The sequence below is a fragment of the Catharus ustulatus genome, chromosome 2 (genome assembly GCF_009819885.2).
Source record: "Catharus ustulatus isolate bCatUst1 chromosome 2, bCatUst1.pri.v2, whole genome shotgun sequence".
In the NCBI taxonomy this organism is placed as follows: domain Eukaryota; kingdom Metazoa; phylum Chordata; class Aves; order Passeriformes; family Turdidae; genus Catharus; species Catharus ustulatus.
This window is the reverse complement of record NC_046222.1, coordinates 49070568-49091212: the sequence shown is the minus strand read 5'-3', so window position 1 is coordinate 49091212 and position 20645 is coordinate 49070568. Positions and strand designations below refer to the sequence as shown.

At 35.6% G+C, this 20645-nt stretch overlaps 1 protein-coding gene across 3 annotated transcripts in view; it reads right to left on the bottom strand.

The window, feature by feature from the left end:
- Window positions 1-20645, bottom strand: part of SGCG (sarcoglycan gamma) — a 112132-nt gene that overhangs the window by 66769 nt on the left and 24718 nt on the right. For 2 of the 3 annotated variants that reach the window (XM_033052017.2, XM_033052018.2), the window contains exon 2: window positions 14092-14183. The gene's annotated coding sequence lies outside the window, so the exon portion shown is untranslated. Of the gene's footprint in view, window positions 1-12162; window positions 12243-14091; window positions 14184-20645 lie in introns of those variants that run through there. The other variant, XM_033052019.2, reaches the window with a different exon arrangement.

The following is a 20645-nucleotide window of genomic DNA, read 5'->3' as shown; positions in this document are numbered from 1 at the left end:
CAGGATAAAGTGGAAGGTTTCCCTTGAGGTTGTCATTCCTTGCAAGTAATAATGGTTTACAAAGCAATCTATGTATAATCTGACACTTCAAGGAGAGAAAGGAAGAGAAGGTGGCTGTCAAATTTATGGAACTTTCACTATTATCTACCACAGGTAGTTTTTGTTCACCGGAATTTTAGTTTTTTCATACTGTGACAGCTAAACGATTTCCTTATTCAGAAGAGATGTGCACATTACACTGTATGCAGATAAAGCCTTTCCATTCAGTCCTTGTTATAGTTAATTCCTGCAAAAGTCTGGCATCGAATTCTGAAGGTCATTAGCAAGTAACCTGGTGACCAAAGTCCTGAATAAAACATAAAATTATAGAATTTTGTAAAATTTCATATACACTAAATTTCATATCAAACAAGGATGTGATGGCTACAGACTACAGTATATAAATTGTTATGTGATTTATCCCAGACATCAAATTTTTTATTATTACTAAGAAATTTAATTAAGTCAGGCAGGACAAAAGTCAGTTGCAATCAGAAGTTAAACATCACAATCAAAACCACATATTTACTCAGACCAAGACTTAGCAACATCTTGCTATGTACCTACCTACCCAAGGAAGTTAATAATACTTGAGGAAATTACTAAGATTATAAAATCCCTCTGTGGAGAACAAGAATGCCATGTGCTACACAACTTCAAATCTTCTTCTTAGAGAAAATTTACTGGTTTTATAAAAGGGGTTAATTCCTCATTTGAAAAATGTTTTATCAACTTGTATAGAGGAAGTGAACTGTTTTGCATCACATAGTAGTTCTATAGGGCTATATAACTAAAATGTGTGTTTTTACTTAGATTTGCACGTAGGGCACAAAAGACGTCATTATAACTGACAAAAAAATCTGGAAGGTGTTTTGATAGTTATAGATTACTTTTTCTTAATTCCCTGCATAAGCCTTTTCATTAACAACTCCAAATGGTAAATTATTTGAAATTTTGAGCAAAGATAAAATACTGTGCTCTTTAGAGATATAGTTCTGTTTTGTTCTGGAAATTTGAAGACTGGAAAATGAAGACACTTAAACCATATTTTTACACCACAAGCTGCTGTGCCTGCTAAAGCATATCCAGACCTGCTAGAAAATGCTGGACAGAAAATGACATATGAGTCTGCTGTTCATTTTCAGGACTGCTCTACAGAAGTATTCTTGTATTCTAAATTGTACATTAAATTCCCTACTGTCCTCCAGAGAAAACCTCTCTCACTTGGATTTACAATATCATTGGAAAGTCCAGAAAATTTCAGCACTTGAGAGACAGCTACAGAAAATACATGTTTTCAAGACATTGCCTTTGTTCTTTGAGAAAAACTGTTTTTCACATTGCATTACAATGGACTATGGAGATGTCCACAATACCTTTGGAAGTTCTAAGCTTATTGGAAATTATTCTGTTCAATGGCTGCAACTTAAAACATTCTTCCCCAATTGCTTGAAAACGTCTGATAGTTTCTATTTGCTTATTCTACATTTCACTTATTCGTAAGTGGCTCTTCCTTTACAATCCCTTTACAACCATTTCTAAACACAACTAAAGTTACATCTTGGCTTAAACTGACATTATTGCTCTTTTGTTTATTCAAAAAATGAAGATAGGGATAATCTGCCTGGGGGTATTCTCTGACAATGACAAAATTCTTCCTGTTTGCATATAAAAATTAATAGGAATTGCATAATATTTGAAGATTTATTTGTGTTTCTCAACACTACTATACTCTGTACTCAGGCTCTTGGAAGAATGGACAGTGGGGATATATTGTGGTAGTAAAGCTAAAATCATGCAGTTAGCAATACCTAAATATATCAGAAGTTCTTGGGGTTGAAAATTAAGATGCAGCCATGTCTGGTGCTATCTTGCTTCTTTCACCAGAAAGGCACATGAAGAACTTTATGCCTTCTGAACATAAACGAGTAACATCTGGTCCTGATGACAGAAATATCACTATTATCAATTTTATTGATTTGTCTCAAAATATCTTCTAATGATTTTTGCTCATTTGGGACATTTCTTTGGAGCATCCTCCAGAATGAAAAGGTATATAGAGAAATTTCCCAGACCCTCTCAGTGGGGAACATTGATGTTAACTCCTTTAGAATCTTCTTTTTGACATCTCTGTTCAGGCACTCAAAATATAAATCTTCTGTGTATATCCAGTACTCAAATGTATAGTATTAGTATTAAAAAACAAGTACAAGTCAATTAAAAAAAACCCCTAACACACAAAGGATCTGAATGAATACTTCTGACTGCATGAACACACCTCCAAATACTCTGTAAAGTATCAGGTTAGATACTTGCAGCATCAATCACCAAAAATATTATTCACAGTATTTAATAATTTTTCAACATCAATGGTAAATGATTGTTAGAGGTTATCCAACTCTGTACATCTGTTGAGTAAGATATATGTCTGCCTTCTCTGACCATTTTGCTAAAATCCACGGAGAAAAAGATACAATCACTATCAAGACAGTGATTCATATATGTCTAGGTACATACAAAGTCATTCAAGAAGTACCACAAAACAGAGTTTCTGTCTCTATGGTCTAAACACTAATTTAACACCTACCAAAGTGGACTTGTGATACCTCAGAATGTTCCAATACAAGAATTCTTAAATGTTACAAAAAGCCACAAGACATGATGGACTGGTCCTCACTACCTCTGATTGTGAAGCAGGTCACACATGGTAGTTGAACATATAGGACACATTTTATGAACAAAGCAATAATATTCTGAAACAAATTCAGGATTTGTGTTGGGAGGTAACTGTTTAATCTGCAAGGAGAGCTGAGAAAGGGTAGACTCAAAGCCCAGTTTATGCTCATCACTTAAATTGGCAGCAAAGATGAAAATGAAGTTAGTAGCAAAGTACAGAGTCAATAAAAAGAGACTAAGGTACAGGACCTGTGTATGTTTGCTGTTGTTTTCAAATGTGTTCAAGAATACTTTAAAAGCAGCAAAGAAACAGTGAAAGCTTAATTAACAATTTGTACTATAACCAGAAATAGTGATGAAACCTAGTTCTTTACAGATTTGAATATTTGGTCAAAACCTCATATTAACGCAGTAATCTCATTACTTTTGGTCTATCCATGTGCTTTAGAAAAATTTCCTGAGCCAAATATAACACACAGCAGTACTAGCTAGCTTCAATTGTGTATTCTGACCCAGTAGATACTATACACATGCCAACAGAATGTACCATGACAGTTTTCCTCTGATGAGGACATTATCTCACAAGACACTTTCACTTAACTTGAAAAAATTTAATTACCTTGAAAACCACTATGAGTATTTTATCATACTCAAATTTGACTGCAAAATCAAAAAAGATAGTGGGAGGAGTGGGATGGGCAACTTCGAGGTGAACAACAGTAATTTGAACTCTGTCAGTTTAATTTAAAAAAAAAAGAAAATTAAATCAGAATGAACTATCAATAGACAGCAACCATTTGTAGAGTAATATTTTACACAGCTTTTACAAACAGATTAAATTTTAAAATAATTTTTTTTCTTGCAAGTGTGAAACTTTTGCTAAATTGGAGTACTTATTTAGCATACTACTTATTTGGAAATAACATCTAAGAACTCCCCTTAAGTCACCACATTCAAACTTTTATTTTATCAGTCAGCAGCACTACTCTTAGCCTAGGTGATTAAACAGAATTCTATCTACTTCAGAGTGGTTTTCATGTCTCTGGCTGAGGTGGACATTAAGAGAAATTACTTATTTGAGTATCTGATAAAATGGATGCATCCCAAGTCTTTGTATTGCCATTTAATTGTTGTTCTAAATTAGGTTTCTTTGCTCTGTATCGTTACTGTACAACTTGGATGCTCTCAAATACTTTTAATTCTTCCTTTATCATCAGTGTACAGTATCATAAGAAAATAAAGTACCACGAAGTTTTACTTTCACACTCACTGCAGTTAAACTTTGCAGACAGGATGTGGTAGCTAGTCAGTTTGAGCTGCAGCAAAAAATCAGGAATATCTGTGTACAAAATTTCATTTCTTAGGCGCCACTAAATACAAATAACAATTGTTTTGTGGCTTTCACTTCTCTTTCACTGGAGACACCACCAGAAATCTCAAAACACTTGTAGGTATACATATTAAAAAAAAAAAAATTGCTGTTATTTGTCATGCTTTTTCTGGTTATTTGTCACGCTTAGAAGTGTGACACAATGACCAGAATTGCAAAGCTAACATGGGAAAGAATGGGAAAATAATCTTTGCTTGGGTCATTAAAAACACATCCAAAGACCTGAAATTCCAAATAAATGTGAAGAAAATGAAAGCAATCCCTCTGATGGAGGCAAATGATGAAAGCATCTCAGCTGTCATAACCTTTTATGTATGTTTACCAGACAAAGAATAAATTTAGATACCTTTTAAAAAAGCAATTGCATGTTTTTCTCTGTAAAAATACTTTTAAAAATTATTTTTATTTTCTATGTGTGTGATAGAAGAGGTTTCTTATCATATCACAATGATTACCACAAGCAAGGCCAAAATGTATCTTATAGAAATAGTGTTCGTAAAGCAAGTCCTGTTTTCAGAAAAGGGCTTTTAGCAAAAGCCCTTTAACACTACCCTCAATGTTGTTTGCAGGAAAAGTATTTCATGTGGTCAGAGCCAGGAAGAGGTGAGAGAGAAAACAAATAGCTCTATTTAAGTATATAAAGACACACATATTGGTATAACTTTTCCCTCTTTTTCCTTGTCTTGCTACTGCTTTTATGAAAGTGTTACTTTCAGGTAGAATGCTGTTATCTTTTGAGAAGTATACTTCCAGTTCATTTAGCAGACTGCAGCACAATTACAAAATATCGCCCTTTTGTGGTGCTTTCCTGTGTTGGTTATGGACCTTGAAAAGCAGCTTATTTAGGCTTGATAAATGATTTCACATAGAAAATGGAGTTATACTGCAATTCTATATTTTTGAGGGGCTTTTTTCCTTTTCTGAAAACTGAAATAAAAATACAACAAAGAAGGAATATAACTAGATATAGAAGCTAGAGATGAAAATTAATCCTCAAGTCTTCCTAATTCAAGGGATTCATCACATACACACTTTAAAAGACATGACAGAAAAATTTGACCTTGCATCTGTTAAATAACAACTGTACCTGTTTTGACAAGCCACAGGTAGCTAAACTAAAGATTCAAAATTCACTTTTCAGTAGTAGGGGAAGCAAAATGTTCTCCTACGTATACTGTGTCTCATTACATACTTTAAACCTCTGCCCTTTTCTGATGAATTTTAAATGTCAACGACTACAAAACGATGTGTTCCCGTTGTTTTGCCGTACTGGTCATAACAACTTTATTACTCATTTTTACTCACACAGGGGAAAACTCAATTATTTTAAATGTGTATTAGACACATAAGGACATCATCAAAAGACTTGTACTGCAGAAGCCTTTTTTGGTGATGTTGACTCCAACTGTTTAGGCAGCAACCATCTCCAAGTTTCTTTCTAAGTAACTGTGACAAAGCAATAATACTATGCAAGAAACACAGAAAATTAAGAACATGGAAAAGTGTATGAATACTGGTTTTAATCAGTACACCAGTTCTTGGATTAAAACCTGTAAGAAAGACATAGCTGATCTCTCAGTTAGCTTAAAAACAAATGAAGCATCAACAAAACCTAAACTACCTGCTAAGAATGCAGGCATTTCAAAATAAATGAAAATCTCTTATTAGACATAACATACTACTTGTATTTCAAAGTAGAATTTTCCACATAAAATACTTAATCCAAAATGGAAATTAAGAGGTATTACTAAAACACTAAACTTTAGTTGGAAGTTGATTTACTTACGTAAATCAAATAGTATAATCTGAAACGTAGGATTTCTTTTTATTAATTTTAAAGATTTCTTCATTTTAATCATTCTAATTTCAGTAACTGGAAAACAATTTCTATTTGAATCAAATAATAAAGCACATTACTTTATCTAGAAAGTATGTTACCTAGAAGAAAGTTATCCTTTAGGTATACATAGGAAAAGACATTAATAGAGCAAAAGTGTAACTTGTCTTTTTAAACTTCTGTCAGACTTCAACTTCAGTTGTTTGTTCTTTACATTTGGATAGTAGTGCTTGACCTGTTCATCAGTTTTTGTAGCCTGACATATTATCAGAGAAGCAAGAGCTGCAAATCAGGCTTTTCTAAACTCAAATTCTGGAAAAATATGCAAATTTCTAATGGCAAAATAAAGATAAATGATGCCTGCAGGTTCACCTAATCCAGGTTTGCAGTGTTCTCTACCAATTGGGTAACTAAACTCTACTAAACTCTGCCTAGGATTGATTCCCTACTTGTCAGTAGAACAATAATGTCACACACATTTCTTGAAGGTAATCACTTCAGAAAAGCTTTAGTTCAACATAAGGACAACTGAGAGATTTTTGTCAGTCTCTGGTGCACATAAGCAGAGTGCCCTCAAAGCTTTAGAATCTATTATTTCAGTTTAAAGAAAATGCTGGATAAATTCAGCTGAAATTTAAAATTATCTACCACAAGATGGAGATCTCTTTTAATAGGGGAAAAATGTCTTTAAAATGTTTTTATTTCTTTTTAGCTGTGAATTAGCAAAATATGAGATCAGCTATGTAAAAAAAGTCCTCACATTTTAATTACAGTAAAATAAACACTGTGAGTAGACAGTTGAGGATAAGAGAAAAAGGTTAAGTAGTGAGTACACTCAGGATATGAACAGGAGATGTAAAAGTAGAGATTGCAAAATAGGGGGAGAAAGAGAAAATACTTAGGAATGCTGAAGAAAGTAAAAAAAAAAAAAAAAGAGGAAAAAGGTAGCAAATATGGAATCTTTTGAAAATATAAAGGAATATAGATTAATTTTGCTTTCTGCTGCCTTTGTTTTTCTTATTTTGCATTCTAGCCATTTATAAGCTTCACATACTAAACAATCCTAAATCAAAGCTTATTTTTATATACAGTAATTTCACGACTATAAGGCGTACCCTTTTGACTAAAATTTTCCCTCAAACCCAGAAGTGCGCCTTACAGTCTGGTGTGCCTTATCTGATGGACAAAGTTGTGAAATTTGCCAAACTGGAAGTGTGAGCTGTGAGCCTTGGGGGGAGCCGGAAGTGCCATGGCAGCCGGCTGGGGGCGGGCCCGGAGGCCCGCGGTACCACCCCTGCCGGGTGGAGGCAGTCCCGGGGGCCCATGGCTGCCAAGTGAATTCCGCCCAGAGGGGCCATGGCACCCACCTTCCCGGGTCCAGGAAGTCCTGGGGGCCCAGGACTGCCGGGTCCAGGGGGGCCCGGTGGCTCGCGGCACCGCTCCTGCTGGGTACAGGCGGGCCCAGGGGCCAATGGCTGCCGGGTTGAGGTGGGGTCGTGGCCAGCAACCAAGCAGGGTGAGCTGGGGGCGGAGCCTCGCTGCAAAAAAAAAGTGCGCTTTATAGTCCGGTGCGCCTTATGGTCATAAAATTATTGTAATTTTTTGAATGCTAGCTTAGAATTTTTTCTTGAATTAAAGCCATTTGTTACTAGGTGCCTTAGGATTTCTGATACAGGCAGTCATATTAATGTTCTCAATTTAAATAGTATTTTAGATGTTTTCAATATGACTAAAGTGATACAGCTTTTTCTTCTATAAATGTGACCAAAATCAGTTAATCACCAAGTGTGAATAACAATACTATCAGTTCAACAGATATTTAACTAAAAGCAAGACCAATATATATTTAAAAAGCAAGTACTCTCACAGATTGTGAAAGCTGTTACAAACAGAATTTCAACAAAATATTCAATTAAAAATAATGGAGAGTACTCAAATAAATACAGTGGTTTTATCAAACATAGCCTAGAAATGCATTTTGCTCTGTTACAACAACACATTAATAGTCTTTTACAACTTGGTCTTTGCATTTCTTCTTTTGGAAGCATTATCTTCACATATGCATCAAACAGAATTATTAAATGATTCATGAAATCATTCAAAATGAAATATTTTGTAATGAAGTTCCATGTTTAAGCAAGACAATAGTTTTCAGCAGATGTCATCAGTATTTTCATTAAGTGGGAAATACTTACCATAACAGAATGAAACTAGAAGTAGAATATTACAGGGAAGAAAAGTGTTGGGGCTAAAAAAAAAATATTTTCATATACTAAACAGCAGGGCTGAAAATTAAGCAAGTTTTTTGGTGCATCAGGTCTGTTTGAGCATTTGAAACTAGAAAAGTAGCCTGAAAAGTAGCATGGGAAACACAGGACTATCAAGTCTTTTCTTGGTCTTGCTGCCCACTATACAAATGGTTTGGCTCCACCTCCATAAAATTTTATGCCAGATCTATCCATGCTACTGACCACTTCAGCCCTGAAATACAACTTTTTACAGCACCAGAACGTGTGCTAGAAGTCTTGGGTGTCCTGAAAGGCACAGTGTATGTCAGGACACTGCCACATGAACGTGGAGGGAACAAACCTGACACTGCCTTCACTGCCTTGGCTGTGCTGGCTTTTGGGATTGTTCACCATGCTTGCTTTCTTGTTTGGCACTCAGGCCAAACTCAGATCAACTTCTTCTTCCTTCACATACTGAAATCTGCCTTATCATTTTATTATCCCTACTGTGAAAACTTTCACTCAGGCAATCAATAACAGCAAGCTTTTCTGCCAGCTGTACAAGTATTTTCCCATGGCTTTTCAGCTCATAGGGAACGCTGATATTAAAGTAATACTATCAGTTTTTAAGTTTTAAGTACTGAATCCATGTAGTTCCTTCCTTGTATTTTCAAGCAGAAGTCAAATATTACAAATAATTCTCAGTATTTTACAGTAACTTTACGTGGCTTGAGAATACTTCTAGCTACCTATCTCACGTATTTATTAAATTGTGATACCCTCTTCCATTGACTCTGAAACACTGCAGATTGGGCCAGCTAGTAAGACAGGCAGGTGACTAAACAAAACCAGTAGGTAATTAATAATAATAACAAAGTGAATAGTCAAGAAAATCTGAACAAATTCTGAGAATCCCAGAAAAAATTGGGCTGCAATGGACCTCTGGAGACCACCTACTCCAGTTTAAAGCTGGACTAGAAGAGGCCTTTGGAAGGAGTTTGATATCTCCAGCATTGCTAATGTAGCCTGGTCTGTGGTTAGGGTTCATTACCACAGTTGTGCTCTACTGACTCAGCACCATTCCAGAGCATTTATTTTTAAAGAAAACTCCTCCATTTTATTCTGCTTCCAGGAGTCTGGAGCCACCAGAACATACTTTTTATTTAATTATTACTGTCTCTCACTTAAAATCCTTTCCCTCAAGACTGAGGAAATTGGGTGCAGTGGAACTTTGCAGGCACATCTACTTCCATCAGGAGCTTTTATGCTTCTCACAGAAAGGTCTAACAGCTTGGAAATTCAAGGTAGGATCTATGTGAAACTTTAACATGAAACAGGCTGTTGTACTTGACACAGTCAGCCTTTCTGAAAGCCACTAGTATCCACAACTAATAAGGCAAGGATGCAAAATGCCTGTATAAAACTTAATCTAGCACTAGGAATACTGGGAAAAGTTAAGGTGAAGCAAAGGTACTAAAACTTCTGTTCCTCAGAGTACTGACAGCACAGCAAATAAAAAAGGAGCAACTGAAGAGTTTTAACAGTCATTACTACAAGATGATTCCATCTCTACATTCCTTTACTGAAAATACATATATACATGATTCTTGCAGCCAACCACGCAACCACAAACACAAAAAAATATACACCTTAATGAAAAGCATGTGTTTTATGGCTGCCACCAGGATTATCTAACACTTCAGTACATACCACACTCAATTAAAAAAAATATTTATGTACTCTAGCTTATTTTTCTCTTCACAGTCTTATACCAAGTTCATCCACCACAGAAGCATAACCAACCATGGCATGAAATCCAGCAGCTGTTTAACAGCTTTTGGCAGATCTACAGAAAGATTTAATGAGATGGCCCAGGTAGCCAAAGCTAAGATGAATTAAATAGTGAGAATACTATTACCCAAGCTGAAAATTTGACCAGGATATTGAATTAACCTGTTATCCAAACTGCCATGATGCTTTTAGCCTGGTTTAATAAATAAAAAAGCAACTAAACCTTATGTCAATGTCTAAATCATCTGTCTCCCATTCATTTTCCCTACCTCCTTCAATAGTTTTTGAATTTATTGGCCAATTTCAACAAAATTCAACAGACAAGCAGATGCTTCAAATACTACATTCCTGAAAACTTTCTGAAAATGAGATAACACAGAAAATAAGAGTCCCTGTTTATGTTTTTACTGAGGGATCACAATGGGCATGAAGACCTTATAAAGTATCAGAAAATTGATGTGAGAAGAAGACCTTGTAAATATCTCTGTTACAAAAAACCTTCAGTCACTGCTCTTTAAACATGTAAGACAATCAACTCTGACAAATAAGTCCACAGGAAATCCAGCTTACTTAATTCCAAGTCATGAAAATAATTAAAAACAGTAAGAGCTTAGGACCAGGGATTTGTATTTCATGTACAAGGCATTAGTTTTCACAGGAAGCAAAAAAATCCCATGAGGTTATTCAGGTGAGAGGATCTTTGTACACATAATTTCATGTGCCTTATTATTATGAATAAAACTCAAAACATAACAAGCTTTAAACCACTAAGTTTTCAACCAGGAAAGAGCAGCATGCTGTTAGTAAAAGCATAAAGGTTTATAAAAGAGATTTTAAGTGGTTCCCTCTAATGCTGGGCTTAATTTAAACACTTTTTATTTTTAATTTAACCCCATGCAGTAGTTCTTATCCTTTGGTGGTATTCTAGGACCATTTTTTCTTAATTTCATAATAGAAAGGAGCGGTGTATCTAATAGAACATTTGTTTAGAAGATAAACAGAAATCCATCTCAGCCAAAGTGGCATCATTTGTGACTGTATCACAAACAAAACTTCCAAAATCTTAACTGATGGCAAACTTCCAGAACTTTATGGTACAAAGTTCCTATAGTTCACTCACACGCATTACTCATTTGGAAGTGACTGTGCAGGCCAAAATTCACCTCTCCAAACACAGACAAGATCAGCCACACTTACCTAGGCCCCCTCCACAGAAAACGGAGACAGACACTTCTAGGACATGATTCACTTCCTCCTCAAGTAGGAGGAGATTTAAGACAGATGCAGCCAAAACACCCATATCTCGGTAAAAGGAGCCAAGTTGACTGGTGTTGATGCACTAAAATCACATTCCTACACTTTGGCAATATCCTGTTTTAAGAACTTATGTGCTCATTCAGATTCATGGTTAAGTATGCAGTGCAAGCACCTGTTGGTGGCAAGACACCAAGTATCATCCAATAAATCATTTGACAAAGAGTCAGTAATCCACTGATACCTAGTTGGTAATTTTCTTTCAGGCAGTTAAATTATCCAAAAGGAAATGTATCTGAATTCAAGGAGATTACAAACTTGCAAAAGGAGTTCTGTACACACACAGTGATATGCCCCATATTAATTCAAGTATGCTTCACGGAAGTTAGAAACAATTTTGGTAACAATTCCTCAGGTGGGAGTTTTTTATCACATAATCAAGACAAAAAGAAGTGTTCAGCAGAACTACGGACCTGTTCTTGACTAAATTTAACTTCTGGTATGTGATAAATAAACTGAGAGAAACCTATAGCTACAAGCGTCAGAGGTTTACTACTGCAAATCAGATATTTATATAAGTACAGTAACATGATACTGCAAAAGATTTAAAAGTTACTGAACTTAAAAATTCTAATTTAGTTTCTTAATATAAAGAAGTGCACATTTAAACTGTGTAACTTAATACTACATTTAATTGTAAAAGCAAGTATAAATAAACTATCTGAATCTAAAATAATAATTGTAGTTAAAAATGAATACACAATTTAGGCCAAATATCAAAATGATCCTTCAATAAGGACAAAATCAGTCTGAAATGTTGCACAGAAACTCAAACACGGGAGAAGCTCAACACAACTATGTAACAAGTAAAGAACAAATAAAAAGAACTCATTTGTTAACATGTGAATATTTTAATACAGAAGTAAATTTAAAAAATTGTTACTTACCTTGGAGATTTGAAACAATGTGGACTGGTAAATAAACTACAACAGGTCTCTTTCCAAGAGAGAATTGTCTAACTTTTCCACTACTTTCAGATCTGGAGTGGAAGATATTTTAGGTCTGGCCAAATATCACTGGAAGAAAATTCGTTCACATGTTTGGCTATGTTTTGCATTCCATCCTGTTGCTCTGGCACACAGACACAGCTAATTATAATCTGTGACATAAGCGGTTAATTCTACTGCTAAAACGGTTGTGTACTGACTCCAGGAATGAACTGCCCTGCTGTAAGACACAACCAATCCATAATGTGCACTGAAATTGCTCAGCCTGTCACGTAACACTAACTTCTTTATTAAAATCTGAGAATGTGAGCATGCCACAGAACCTGCACGTAAAAACCATTATCGGAGTTGGCTGTTAGCAGCATACAATGCAAAATCAGAAACAAAAAAGACTTCTCCTTTCTTTTCTGACTCTGTATGAAACATCCCAACTGAATTTTAAGAGTTCATTTTCTGAAAACTTTTTATTTTAATGCTAACATTATTCTAGTCATAATATATACTGGTTGGTATATAAAAAGTCTCTTTAAAAAAGGAAATACAGATATTGTAATATACCTATAATAGTACATATAAATTTTATACAAGAACCTTATTAACAATTACCAATCTTCCCAAGAAGTTAAGCCTGTCTTGGTATCTAAAACACAGATGCATATATATGCACAGACACACATAAATACTAGGAGTATATAAAAAAGAAGTTGCATATATTATATATTTTCAGATTTCAGACATTACAGAAGTCATAAGACCTATTTTTTCCCCCTTTTTGCAGTACCATTAAAGCTTTGAGTTCTCAAATGCAGAAAAAGAATTCTAGTCTGGCATCTGGCACTGCTTACATTAGACTGCCTACACAAACATTGTCCAGCAGACTTCTTGTTCAACCTCAGATACATTAGAATCTGTGCCGCTAGCTTTCCACAATTTAAAAAGGACTAAAACATACATTTGTAAGATTCACAGAATAAAAGGTTTGTGCTATGGGAAGCATCGCCCACGTTTGGACAATTTCATTTCTCAAAGCACTGTGTTTCCTTTTCTCAGCCCTGTGCTCACACTGTCATCACGCTTCGGAAGATGAAGCTCCTATCACACATTTAACAGCTGCAGATCATAAATTTAGGACAGACACAAATCCAACTGATCACAGGCTTCCAAGGTACTTTTTTCCCTTCATGAATTCTGTGGCCATAAATTCTTTATCAGACTCTATTTACATACACAAATGATGTTCTTTTCTCAGCAAAGAAATGAATTTACTGGTATCTGCCAAAAATGACAAATATTTCCAATAAAAATATTTATCAATATTTTTAAAACAGATTCTGTATTTAATCTCAGGGTTGTATGAAAGCTAAAGTGTTAGGAAAGCATTTGTATATTGTGTTAATACCAAAACTTTTCTTTAATTGAAATTCCTTTTAAATATTAGAGGAAGAAACCCATAAATGATGGACACTTTTGAAAGGTTCATTATTTAGCCATTATTTAGGTAATTGGGTTTTTATGTCTAGAGATTTTCTGCAATATCTTTTGCCCATTTTTGGAGAAAATCAAAGGATCAGATAAAACTGGGTACATGTCCCTCAAAACCCCAATGTTTTTAACAGCATTTTAACATGTTTTCTTTTGACACATTTGTAATTATTTGATTTCTCAGCATATGAAAAAAGGTTGACTAACATAGTGCCTAGCTATTGAAATATTAGATCCTATTAGTAGTTGTCTTTATGACAGAATGTTGTGTTATTTTCCATATATGATTTCTCTTCACTGGTCTAGATGTCTCATTTGTCTTGCTCTTCCACATAACGAATTTCTGCAAAGTTAAAACTTGAAAAAACGAAAGGAACAAGTAAATACCTCAGTTAGCAACTTCTGAAGTTCTCATGAAGTAGGACTGAAGCAAGAGCAACTGTCAGTGAGTTCTGTATCATCTGAAGGCAGCTGTCTTCCTAATTAAATGCAAAGAAAGGAAAGAGAAAGAAAAATTTTGCTTGAGTATGAAGAAAAAATAAGATACATTCACGGACTGCCCTCCTCTCTGCTTTAACTGACAACATCTTACAAGTGATAGGCCAAAATTCACTCAGCTTAAAACTGTGACACCAACAAATGAAATGCTGGACACCCAACAGCTGTTTGGACTGCAAATGCTCATGACAGCAGAGTTTACAGTAAATGAGAAATAAACATTAGTCAAAAATTCATGCAAAATAATAAAAAATATTTCTGTTGCAACTGTAAAATTGGAATCCATTAGTAGAATGAACAATAATTTCAGTTATGGGGTTACACTGCATTTGTACAAAATCTAAATATTTCTCTCCCTCGAGTAATTTTCTGCAGAGTTCAAGAATGCTAATATCCCATTTCTCACCCCAAAATTGTCAACCTCCTTTTCAATTGGATTTTGAAAGTCAGTGGTTGGTGACTTACTCCTGGAAAGGTAACTAAGCAGACATAGTTATCTTCCACATTGTCAGAGTCCACCCATAGCAGCACCTGACTAACTAGAAGCACTTGCAAAGTTATCTTAGGAAAAAAAGAAACCAACAGAAATGATGTTTTCAATATTCTGCTATTTTTACTGATTCTAGGTTTTTTAACCTTTTTTTTTTTTAAAAAAACCCCAACAGTTCAGTACATGCCTGTAAGATTTCAAGAACATCTGTTTATTCCTCAAAGTACAAAACAACACAGTGGTGGTCAAGACACTATCAGGTATGAGTTTAAGTAATTTATCTAACTAAAAAGGACATAGAAGACATTTGGTCCTGTCAGATACTTTTCAAGTCCGTGAGATGTTTAAAGACTGTGACAAGGATTTGGTAAGCTAAGGGTATTTAGGAAACAAGAATATTCTAGCCTGTATAGGAAACGGAATTTATCCGATATACTGTGATTATGTGGAAAACACTAAAAATCACTAAAATTACATTGCACAGATGTGTAACTCTTTTTCAACCTAAAAGATTCTATGAAACAGGAGTTTTGACATATGAAATATTAAAAGATACTTTGGTAAAGGTTCAGAAAGGTCAAGTAGTGCAGCAAAAGCAAATTTAAAGACAAAATGGAAGAAACCTTGGGGAAAAGAGTATGAATGCAGAACCAAATATTAACCAAATTCTAAAACAACTGAAGTGGGAGATAATTTCAATAATGGCCAGAAAATATAAGAACTAATTATTTACCAGGCATCTCTGGACTACCAGTAACAGAGGGGAGATATCCAAGTATCCTCTATTCTTGTTCTTGGGCATTTTATTTACTCATGAGTTTGAATAATGATGCCCCAGGAAAATCACCTTTTCAAAACTAATGTTTTCCAGTTCTGACCTCCCACTACATTAGAGGCTCCACTTTCAAGCAAGAAGTGTTGGAAAGAATTTCTCTCCAGAGCATTTTGAATTGGCTATGTTTAATGTGCTTTTTAAATTTGTAAGGGGTAGGACAGCTGGTCATTTATTGATAGCTTGAGACCTTGCCTCCTCCTAAGGACATGGCTATATTGAATATTTAAAATGGGATGTAATCATCTAAACCTGAGCAAAAGAATGAGACAAAAGAGCCCTATATCTTTCCCATATAAACAGAGAGAAACACTCAAAAGTTACTCTTACACCAATTAAATCTATAAAAATGCAATTGTTTTAAAGAGGTACAAAGTGGAAAATACTCCAGTAGGAACCTTTTAAAATATAAACATATGACCTACAAATATAAGGCTTTAAGAGAGATCTGCTTAGATCTTGCCATTACATGATATTTATAAGGAGGTTCAAAACAGCTTTGAAACTTGGAATATCTCTGTTTCACTCGAGAATGAACAACAATAAACTAAAAGAGAAAACTGAAAAGTACTATGCAAGACAATAGGAAAATTAAAGAACTTGTAAGTATCCAACTGCCCTGTGTGTCAGTGCATGGCAGGTCTGGTTTCTAGGAACTTTTTTCATCTGTGAGCACAAAAAGCTGGCTGTAGGTCTATTGCCTGATCACCCTCACTGTTTCAATCGCTGCTTCAGCTGTTAGGTTTCTGTTCCTTGCTGCCACAGCCCTTTATGCCACTTTTTGATGCATTCTGTCACCTTTCCTCCCAAATACACTCAATGTGTCCAGAAGAAGAATCTTTTTCACTTATTGTTCACCAGCTCTACCCAATCCCTTTTCAAACTCACACAGACATAAAATTAATTCATATAGAACTGTTTCAAACTCTCACAGAGGGCTAGTTAAGTTTTTTTGGGAGGGATGGATGTGTTAAATGGTATCTTCTGCTTGGATTGCATCTTCACACAATTTGATTTCAAAATATTTCATTTCTGTGAGTATAATTCCGCACAAACCATCAAAGAGATTAAGTAGTGAAGCAAAAAGTGAAAAGTTACATGTGTACTCCGTGCTCACCACTGTGCAAAGATGAGCCTGAAAGTTGCCTTGGAGTATAGGTAAGTTGGGATAAATTTATCTTCTAAGAGCAAGCAAGAAAGCTCACATTTGTAGACCCTTCCAAAGAGTCCAGCTAAAAAGATTACAGTAATTTCACAATTACAAGCCGCGCTGATTATAAGCTGCACTTTCGGGGTGTCAGCAACGTTTCGTTTTTCCTCCGTATGTAAGCCACATTGGATTGTAAGCCGCACTTTCGTTCACAGCGAGGATCCGCGTGCAACTTTCACGAAGTTGCCAATTAGTAACAGAATCGCGGGATCACAGGGTTTACTGGCTCGGCCCTGCTCGGGGCAGCCACCAGGGAGCAGCCCCGGCCCCGCTCACCACTGCCGCTGGGAGGCAGGGGAGTGGTGTGCCCGGCCACTGCCACTGGGAAGAGGGAGAGGGGCGTGCCCAGCCAGTGCTGCCAGGAAGAGGGAGAGGGGCTTTGCCCGGCCAGTGCTGCCTGGGGGAGGGAGAGGGGCGTGCCCAGCCAGTGCCACCACCACACCCCACGGGGTTGGGCAATGCTGCCGCTGTGCTGTCACTGCCCCGCCACCCGGGGCGAGCGGGCTCCGCCTCGGCTTGGGGCTGCTGCTGGTTTGGACTTCCGGGTTGGGAAATTTCCAAAATTTGTTCATATATAAGCCGCTCCTGAATGTAAGCCGCACTTCCAGTTTGGGAGCAAAATTTTAGTCAAAATGGTGCAGCTTATAACAGTGAAATTACTGTAATTTGGAATCTGCAGCTCATGCAGACTGTAAGACACAACAGGGGGACTTCGTTATAGCACTACCTTCAAAGAACAAAAAGTTGCCTAAGTATCAAGGAGGAAAAAACCCACCAAACACTAAATGTCCAAGCAGATTTGTAATGATTTTGTCCTGTTGCATTGTTGGTATAATTCAAGCAATTCTCCTAAGCATGAAGCACAAACACTGTTGTTTGAGGAAGTTAATTGTTAGCTTTTTCTCAGGAAGCAAACCACAAATATTTCTTTCTTTGGTATACTTACCAATGTATACAGAAATGTATACTTTGGCTTATATGAAACTCTTGAATATTCTGGACAGGAGGGTGGAGCAAAGTGCTTTTTAAATAGGTGTGCTATTTTGTACATCAGGATTTTTATTTTAGGATATGATTCATCGTGCACCTACTCACAGCTCCATCAGCAAGCGCTCTGTGACAGGCAGAATAGCGTATTTACAATTCTATTTCATACAGTATGTCAAATCACTTCTACAACAGATGTCAACAGCACCGAAAAGCAACAAAGAACCACATTTCATGTTCTCTGGTCATAACATTTCCTCTTACATCATCTGGCCTTTACTAAAAACAAAAGCAAAACCTGAAATGCACAGAATGTCCAGAGCAGGATGGTCTAGTCTGCCTTGGGATATCTGAATTCTGAGGCATGGAAATGGAACACATGGTTGTCACTCAGTACAGGTGGCTGTATGAAACAGAAAATAGGGACTGTCCCTCCATGGTAGACCAGCTTTATCAGGTCCTGGAAGCACTGCCTCTGTACCCATATTTTCATACTGCATAATGGCTTGTATAGATACAAACCCTAATGAATAAGATTATTTTAACACTCTCTTTTGCTTTCTTCTTATTTCTTTTATCTTCTTTAATTTTTCTTGCTTCCTACCCTACTCACTTACAGAGCAGAAGTACTGGTGATCAAAAGATATAAAACTCTGTCATTTTTTTTATTATTAAATGTTATTTTTCAGTAACACAGTATATATTTAATTCTGAGTAAGAAAGCTTTTATCTAATTTGCATTTGAAACATAAGCATATAAAACACATAAATCCAGTTATTCAGTGTCTACTTCATCAGTTTGAATAGTTTTCTCATTCAGTACCACCATGCATCTTCCCAGAAAGAAAAAAAAAAGAAACTTAAGGCACAGAAGAAAAATGTCTCCAGTTTCAAAAGATTTAGAAGAAGAGAAGTGAAACCATGGAAATTACAGTGCTCTGGCCAGAACCCTATAACAGGAACCATTGTACCAGAACTCATGCCCTTGGGATAGACTCAATGCTCAGAATTTAGTGGATTCTAATTTTATATTTGGAGCAACTGACTATTAGATTATTGAAGGAATCTCCATTAGTTTAATTTTCTTAAAATTTCAGTCTTCAATAAGTGATAAAAAAATGGAAAACTAATACTGTAAATATACAGTATTAAAACAGTGCTTCTTCCTTGTTAAACAAGAGGGAAAAGTTACTTTAGGATGGTCATACTACAGATCAGCATGTATGTTGAAAGAGAGAGAATAAGTCAGACTGGCTTTTTAGTATAAATAAATGAACACATTCTTAACAATCTGTTACGAGACCTAAAGAGAATTTCCTTAAATTCCTTTGTTGCACAGGTTCAGCTACAAAATATCAAAAGTATTTGCATTTTAAAAAACCCGTAAAACTAACATTTAAAAGCTAACAGAAGAAAATACATAGAATTGAAAAGGGACTTAATCCAAAGGTAAAATGCAGTCATTTACCCAATTACATCTTGATACAAGTAAAATGAGGGTGTTAGTATAAATCAGTGAATGAGCAAAACAAGAATATACAGAATTTATATCCTAAATTTTATTTAGCACTACTCTAGACAAAGAAGTAATAATTTTTTTTCATTTTACATGACTGGTTCTGTTCATGCATTCTGATGAATATTCAATGTAAAAGGGAATTGGGAATAACGAAGGTTTCAGCTGTATAATAAAGTTACATGAGTTTACATGAGCTATTTCTAGACAATTTGTGTTTATATTTATGCACATAAAACACAACTTTAAAGTGGATCTGCTTCAAAGTTTCCTTTATCGTGAGCTCCTCAAAATAAGTCTCAAGATTATACTATTTTTTGTTTTTAATTTTTTAAATAGAGAATCTGGAAGCAGCCAGATAAGACAGAATATAAATGGAAGAAAGCTTATGAACAAGCGATTTTTCTTTGCTTACAGAACCCTTCCCTTCAGACCTGATGTCTGTCTCCTCAGTAATTTTACTGCAAAAAGCTCTGAAGTTCCCCCCAGTATAAAAGAGGTTTCCATTTTATCACCTGTGAAATTTGACTTGCAGCTCTGCAGCCTTTGCAGCAATTTCTCCTCTTAATGTTCCTCTGAAGCTGCAGGTTCTCAGATCCTCATTGCTTTTTTACTCCTTGATAAATTTGTGATTTCTGAAATTGTCTTTTTTAGAGTATTTTTGTATGTCCCTAAGGAATTACAATCTTCTCTAATTCCTTCTAAGTCTCACTTGATACAGTCAGTCTTATAAATAGAACACATCTAGTAAAAAGAAAAAAGAGTCCCCAGGTTAGGTCATACCTCCCTACGTTGTAGAATGAATTTGCTAATTGGCAAAAGGACACACTGTTCTTTAATAATCTGCACAGTATACATACACCATAATATAACCTAATTATGTGTTCTCTGAAATCAGACGTACTTTCACTGCCACTAAATGAATTCATGTCTTGCAGTCAGTGTAGGAATAACTTTTATCCAATACTGATTACTTCTGTAGGTTTTTTTGGTAGCCAAGGAAAAGCAATGTTCCCAAAGCATTTTACTTTTCCTTTAAAACTATGCTATAAAACACAGAATGATTAATGAATTTTCCTTTTACAAGTTCCCATTGTAAAGCTTTTCTGAAGTAGATTACCATTAATTTTGCAATCAAAATCATACTACACCCTATGACTCACTAAAAGAATGCCAGAGAAAAAAAGCCCTAGCATTTTAAAATGGCAAAAATGGGGTGGAGGGTAAGAAAAAACACAATAAAAAGCATTTTTCATGCTACAGAGTGAAACAGCCTAAACCACAGATATATTAGCTATTATTCTGGAAACTAGAAGTATACAGTATTTTATAGCATTTCCATTTTTGACTGTGAAATTGAGTCCCTCACTTTTAAATTCCCAAGAAATAGTTAACACATGACTTCTCC